We start from the raw sequence: 7,805 nt of genomic DNA on the forward strand, positions 1-7,805 counted from the left end.
TTTGGAAAGAGTAGAGAACAGAGATCGCTGAAGTAGAAGTCTCCTCTTTCGTAACAGTCAGAAACTTGCTACAGAAAATTTCTTCCCTTTGACTGGAATTCTTCTGAGTCAAAAAGGCAATGCAGATGTTTTGAAGTGTTAATCATAAATTTCAGGGGAGAGGGAGCTTAATGGCAGAGCTCCCAATGAGAAACAGCTCCAGTTTGGCCTCAAATATTTCAGCTGGTAAGATGTTGCATACTTCATTGATCTGTATATGGCAGCTTCGCGTCTACAGAACCATAGAATAGTTTGGTTTGGAAGGGACCTTAAAGATCATCTAATTCCAGCCCTTCTGCCAGGGGCAGGGACACCTTCCACTAGACCAGGTTGCTCAAAGCCCTGTCCAGCCTGGTCTTGAACACTTCCAGGGATGGGACATCCACAGCTTCTCTGGGCAGCCTGTTCCAGTGCCTCACCACCCTCATGGTTAAGTTGTCTTAACTATTTCATTTTTGGAGTGAGTAGTTGCAGTCTAGCCTGTGTGTCACAGAAAGTGTGCTACGCAGCAGGGTTTGCACTAAGCACATGTTCATCACTGGTCCAGGCACACAGACCAGATCTAGTCCTCTCCTTACGAGATGGCATGTTTCATCAAACCTCCCGACCTCAGCAAGAACCTGGATCTTCTTTCCAACCGATTTTTCTCCCACCTCCTTGATACTTCTCTGTTGCCAAACTCTCATCTCCTGAATGTATTCCATGCATACCAAAGCCTGCTTGAATTTTGGTGCTGAAAGCCTTTCATAATTATGCTTGCGCTGGTATAAATAGTTAATATCTTCTTGTTTCAGACACATTGTTGTCATTATTACACAAAAATGAAATCTGGCAAAAGAAATACAGAGCGAGTCATGGGCCAAATTGTTTTGACTTAAACCAGCACTGAAACAAATGAAATACTGTTTCATTTGGAAAAACAGCAGCTGTGTCTGTACAGTAACTACTGTGCTTCTCCAAAGGGCTTTTCCCACATGCAGGGCCAAACTCCAACAAATGTAGCTTGGAGTTAGAACGTAAAGTTCTCCTGAAATTCCCTGATAAACCGTTTGAAGATGTAAACATGGTTACCTGATTTGAAATCAGCCGAAAGCAGAATGTCCTGCACCAACTATGGGAATTCAGGCTAATGTCTCTGCTGATGGCAGTCAAGAACTGAGAAGAAAAACTCCAGCCCAAAGGACATGAGCTAAAGACAGAGCCTTGCTCCTCTACCCTTTCCTCTCTGGCTATGACCAGATGTCAAGGTCTGTACATCATAATTTGCAATGATTTAATATTAGAATGTCAGCACTGAAGTGCAAGGAATTCTGTTTCTCCCCAGTCACAGTGTGTGGTAGCTGTACACAGCCGGCATCTTCCCACAGCCCTGGCGTGGTACAGGCCTCTCATAACAAATGCGTGTAAATGCTACGATTACAAACTGAACTGTTTTCTGGTATACTGGAAAGCCCTGTTTAGTGCAAGTGTGCTGCCTAGTCATCTTTCCACCAGTGATGTGGTTTAAAAGCTAAGCTAACCTGAAACAAAACTCTCTGAGTGGACCCAGCAGAACTGGTAACTGCCTGTGTAACTCGGCAGGAGTTTGGTTGTGTGGTGCTGTCCCGGGAAGCAAAGTCTCCAGAGCAAGCGCGATTCTGACTTGCTCTCAGTGACACCTGTACAAATGCTATCATGTTTGGAGCAAGGACTTTGATGCCATTGTAATGGTAGTAGCGTCTAAAGTGATTGTTATTTTAAACATGTCTTCAATTTTAAATTCTGATGGTTTCTCTGAGAATGGGATAGGTAAAATAGCTTGTAAGTCTCAAAGGCGAAGTTTCATTTCTTTTTGCTTCGCTGGTGGCTTTTGTGCTTTAGAGGGAAGGGGAGAAGCCAGTTTTCTGATGACACTTATGGACCTTATTTCCCCTTACTCAACAGGATGTGCACTGCATGCCTGTGTTCCTGAAGTTGAACACTGCACTCCAGCTGTCACAGAGTCAAAAAAATGAGGCATATCCTTGAGGCAGCTCTGGTCCTTTTACACAGGAATGATGTGGGGGAGAAAATCAAGGCAGATGCAATTAGTGAAAATAAGAAACTGCAGTGCAGCTTCTCTCTCTGGCTGTGTTCGTGTCGGGCTTAGCACAAACAAAGTGACCCCAACTCCTCACAGCCTAACAGAAGCAAGATCACTACAAGCACCAGGTATTTCTGTTAGCAGGAAGCCTGGTAAATGTTGTTTCTGTGCCAGCAACACCTCCTGTTGGCAGGCTTACTTGGCAGGCTCCAGGCACTGAAGCAAACATGCTGTCTGTTTTGCGAGATTCACCAAAGTGGGGCTTATCATTGTCAGGCATCTGAAGAGAGTCTGAGAAGCCAGTTGCGGCCTTCAGTGAGAGGGAATGAAGTAGAAAAAAATAGAAGGAACTGCCTGAAAAAGAGTTGCCCCTTAGTTTACGCCAAACAATATGGAAATAATTTCAGAGTGGGTTATGTTTCACTTTTTAAAAATTATTTTTTCATAATATCAGTATATTTTAAGTCTAGGTTTCGCTTTACATTTAATTTTTTTCACAGTCTCACTGTACAGTAAAAGAATGGATAGTCAGTCTGGTGTAAAGAGGAAAAGTGGGGAGCAGAAGACAGAATGCAAAATGCATGGGAGAAGCAGGCACTTCAAACTGGCAGTTCAGTGGTACCCAGAGGGATGACAGGGTGACTCAGGTTGGAAGGGACCTCAGGAGGTGTCTAGCCCAACCTCCTGTTCCAACCAATGTCATCCATGAGATGGAGCTTCTGGGCTACCCTGAGGCCAGAGCAGAGGCAGATCACCTGTCATGAAGTTGCCTCATGGGGAATAACCCATGGCATACCAGATCAACCCACCAGCCTGTCACTGGGCATGGGGACTTAACCTTTCCTTCCTGTTTTTTCTAGAGGCTGACATGCCATGTGTTAAAGTGATTTAATTTAGCCTACCAGTTTTGGAGTAGCATAAGGGAATGGGAGTTGTTCTCCTGCAGCGAGACCAGCTGGCAGTGAGCTGTGCTCCCTCTCACCTAAGTCATGGCCATGCACTTCAACAAAGACCCAGCTGAGGTGGTGGTAAGAGCGCCAAGGGCTTGTGCAGCCAGCAACATCCTTGATGTGCCTGGCCTATGATAAGCAGTTCTTTATACTAAACCCAGATGCTAGTAAATGTTAGCACCATGCACATACCTGGCAGCTGCTGGCTCTTCATTCTGTCTTCACAACATCAGGCCATTCTGCTGTGATCACATCCCTACACACTGTCGCAGAGGCCAGGGAAGCCATAGAAGTTGTTCTGTGGGCAGTGCATAGGCTTGGATGGGTGACCCCACAGCACAGCATCCCTCCTCTGCCTGGTCTGGATCCAGACTGCCTCTCCTCAGCCCGACCTGCCCCTTTGCCAGTGGCTGCCCAAAGTCAGTGGACTGGGGCAGTCACCCTGGCAGTTCTGCACCCAGAAATGGGTTATCGCTGCAATACGCTAAACTTTGCCTTAGAGGCTGTTTCGGAAGGGTGGGAAACGGTCATGCAGAAAACAGACAGAGGAAAAAAAACCCTAGAAAAATAAACTACAGACAATGTCACATTGACACAGTGTCTGGGGCTAGCACTGTAATTCAGGCGACAAACAGAGGAGGGAGGAAAGCCCTTTGGCCTTTGGAGTAGCCCGTTATTTTCACTGGTACTGCCCGTGCTTTCCTGCCTCAAGGCATCACCAGAGCTGGTAGGCCTGCTTTAAAAGGACAAAGAGGTCATTTTTGCTTCTGCTGTTTTGCCTACTCTCTCATTACAGTGAGACCAGGCTGCCACCCCCATGCTGCAGCCAGCTGCTGAGGTGCTGCTGGGAGAGGCTGGGGACGGTGCTGCAAGTGCATCCCTGCATCAAGACCTTCCCTGAAGGGCTGGGCTGTCCGCACAGCTGGCTCCTGTGCCCATTGAGTCACCCCACTGGCTACTTCTTTCTTATTGCTTTAGCTAAGTCAGGCCATCTGCCCTGCCCTCGTGGGGCTACCTGGCAGCTGCTGAGAAGCCTGGGCCGTGCCAGCCAGCCAGGGGCTGGAGGTGCTGCGGTCCAGAGAACAGGCAAAGCGCACACGAGGAGAACTGCAGCCTTGTATATCTGTCACATAAAACTCAGAGCCCCCAGTCTGGCTCTTTATCAATTATTAGCCTGCTGCTAAAAGAAGAAAATAGATTTCATAAGTGTGTTTCTGTTCCACACACCAGACAGATAGTCTGGCTAAGTGATTTACGGGTGTGAGTTAGTGCATGTGTATGTGTAAATGCACATATGGTTCAAATCCTATAAAGCAGAGTCCTGCCTCTGTGTGTGTGTGTGTATTTAATGCTTTATATTGTACATCATTCCTTTTTCGTGTGTGTCTGTCTGGTTTTCTTGGGCAGCACCCGTTAATTTTTTTTTTTTTTCACATGAATTGTGTAGTAGAAGCCAAAAGCGTCTGCCAGCTCTGCTGTCCCAAAAATAAAAGCTGACACTCTTGTCCTAGAAACAGTTATCTCCCCAGTGTAGTCATGGTCAGACACACCCACACCCATCCCTTTCTTGAAACTGAGGCAGAATTTAATCATGCGCTTGGCTGCTTTTATTTCTGACTTAAAATGTCAAAGATTGAAAAGACTTTTTTTAAGAATGCAGAGGATTTAAATGATCCCAGGACACCACACTTGGTACTGTAAGTGTGCACAAAGGAGTAGACGGCTCTTCTCCACTCTGGCAGCTGGGAACAGCTCTGCAGCAGCCAAGGGCAAAGGTGGAAACAGTGACAGGATAGTCACCCCATCTTCTCTCCAAGTTAAAATTCCTCTCTTCTCTCATCTGTGGTAAATGAGCTGGTGCAATTTTCAAATTCCCTTGAATTTTGCATTTTGGTTATGAGGTTTGGGACTTCTCCTCTTTCCAAGCCCCTAGTTTACTCAGAAAAAGTAAACAGATACTGATTTCACCCCGATGATAAGTGTCACAAACAGAGTCTGAGAAGAAAAGCTGCTCATCTGTGAAACCAGTTCATGTCCCTGCCTACCAGAATACCTGGGAAGGGTTAGCAAGAGTCATGCAGGTCACGTTGTCCACTCTTAAGTTATACTTGCCCTATGCAGTTTGTTTTCTAAGTCACTTGGCAGAAAGGTAGCTATTCAGTGTTGCTGCCATAGGTATTTCAGAAACGGTACTTTTAGTAAGAGGTGGCAATAGCCCATGGAAACGTCCGGTTCAGACAGGAAAACATAACTTAGAAAATGAATGGACAATATGTTTTCCCAAATCACACCCACTTCCACCTGTACAATACCTAGACAGCAAGTGAAGTTCTTTTCAAGCAACAGTAAGTCATGAATGCAAAATTACTTTTACTACTGTTGTGAAGAACTATGACAAAATATATTCCTTCTTGGCTTGTGGAACACATTTATTTCTCTCAGTTTAGGTGCCGTAGTTTCAAGCTCCCATAACATGAAGACTCTTAGGCTATGCTAAACAGCCGATTCTATTTTTTCTCTTCATGAGTTCAAGCAACTGTAGCTAGTTTGGTATTTTAAGTTTCCAGGGCTAAATGATTCTCAGTTATAGGAGCTGCCCCACGTAGTCAGAGCTGTGAGTGCTTTGAAACCAGGGATAAGAGGGAAAAGGACTCACATGATGACTGAAGAAAATTTTAAGTTTTTCACTGTCCAGGTTATTGCCAGCCAGGTGAGACCATTGGATATAGAAATCACTGACAACAGAGATTTGTCAGTAAAAGTACCTGAGGAGGGTCTTGTGATCCTTCATGATGGGTATCTAGTGGGGTTGTTGGTTTATTGCCTTTGAAGAAAAGGAGGTGTCTGTTTAAGCCTTTGGGGATAGCAATTAGTTCAGTGTTAATTTCAGGATTTTTTTTAATCTGGTGAGAATGAGAGAACAAAGCTTCAGAGCAAAGGGATGTCTTTTGTTACCCTGCAATACAATATTTTCAGCACATCAGAATATGCGCTTTAGCTCTTGTGCCTGCGCTCAGCCTTTTCAAAGGCAACATTAAGTGTGTTGGATTGCCATAACTTACATGTGTTTGCAAATAGACAAGTATTGTGTTATGAATTTGTGGAAGTCAAATACCAAGTTAGTCTTGGCATACTTAGAATCCTGGATAAATTAACTTTCTCAGTCATGGGAGACTTGCATCTTTTGTACAAGATGCAGCTTGAATTCAAGGCAGCTTTCTGCCGACCTGGCTGTTTTGGGGACTGGATTGAACTGATCCACCTGCATTGTAAACTGTCAGGTCCCATACATAGTTTGTGTAAATCAAGAGAGATCCAAGCTGAGATGAATACTGCAGTTTGACTGTAGACCAAGTGTCCTTTTAGGCATGCATCTATGCTCTGAGCTGCTGTCTGAAAATGTCTTTCATTTTCCCTTTGCAATAAACCCGGGCTTCTCATTGTGGTTCTGCATGGCACTCAAATTAGATGTCTGGAGGAAACAGTATGAGTAGTAGCCTGAATGTGAGACTCTACATATGACTCTATAGCACAGCATCTTGCCTGTACTGGGTAATAGCTGCACATCTTTCCCATTTCTTTAACATCCTATACATGTTTTAAAGACATTAGGTATGCAGCATTTTTGAAAAGGAGTGTATTCTTCCTTGGAACAAGTTTGTTTCTAATGAAAGTGGTAAACATTGTGCTGAATGGGTCTATTTGTCATGTCTGGGGTGTACAACAGGTACAGTTAGAGAGACTGTATGAGAATTTAGAACGTGAAGATTAGTAAGCAGAGTCTTAATCAAACTTTCAGTCTGTGGGAGGTTTTCTGTGGCATTTTCCTGTGAAAGGTGCCTGATATTGCTTTCATTTGGAGGTATGACCATCTTTATATAGCAACCCATCCACATATTGATGTGGTTAGAAGGAGTATGTGCATTACATTTGAGTCCTAGCCCAACACCTAGAAGACCTCAAGTTTTTTTCCTGCTCTGGGTAATCTCTGACAGTTTGATTACTGCACTGTTTCTGTCCATCAGAGAACAACTGCATGAAATATGTTAAAAACTGTGATTCTGAAGGTCAGCTAGGTTGTTGTCTCACTTCTCAGCACATAGTGTTGAAGAGGGGGCAGTAGGCATCTGAATGTGGCATCCCCAGCTCTGAGGTAAATAACTAGGGCAGATAACCTGGTTGTGCCAGGATGTCACAGTAAAATAGAAATCAGGGATGTTGTAAGCTTGAGTGTTGTGGAAGTAATAGGCCTAGGCTAGTGCTGGAGTAGTGGAAATAGTCTTGTATGGATAATAGTGCAAATAAGCTGTGGTACCTCTTCAGTGAAAGGCAAGTCTCTTGGACCAGCCACCCTCCCGTAACTGAACCTGACTTTCGCTATGGGCTAGCAGTGAAAGATGATGAGTTATGAGCTTATCATGAGCAGGAGAGTCCATGCTATCAGTGTAGTGAATGGTCCTTCCTTTGAGAGCTATATCAGAGTCAGTGAGGTGGGTTCCCCTTTTGTGAGTTGCAAGGTTCCCCATTAACTTCAGGAAGCCTTTATCTAAGCAATCAGGGAAGGTCACAATAATCAAAGTAGAGGTAATGCATAGGGAAACCCACAATACTTGGAACACAACTTGTTTAAAAACAGTTTGAATAGGGTGATGCTGAGATAACCCTTCATCTCTGTGTGCTTAGGAGATTGCTGAGCTGTATGCAGGGACTAATGCAAGAAACCATGCTGGAAGGTGGGGTGGTGCGGTGGAGAA

The sequence above is a fragment of the Columba livia genome, chromosome 2 (genome assembly GCF_036013475.1).
Source record: "Columba livia isolate bColLiv1 breed racing homer chromosome 2, bColLiv1.pat.W.v2, whole genome shotgun sequence".
Taxonomy (NCBI): Eukaryota; Metazoa; Chordata; class Aves; order Columbiformes; family Columbidae; genus Columba; species Columba livia.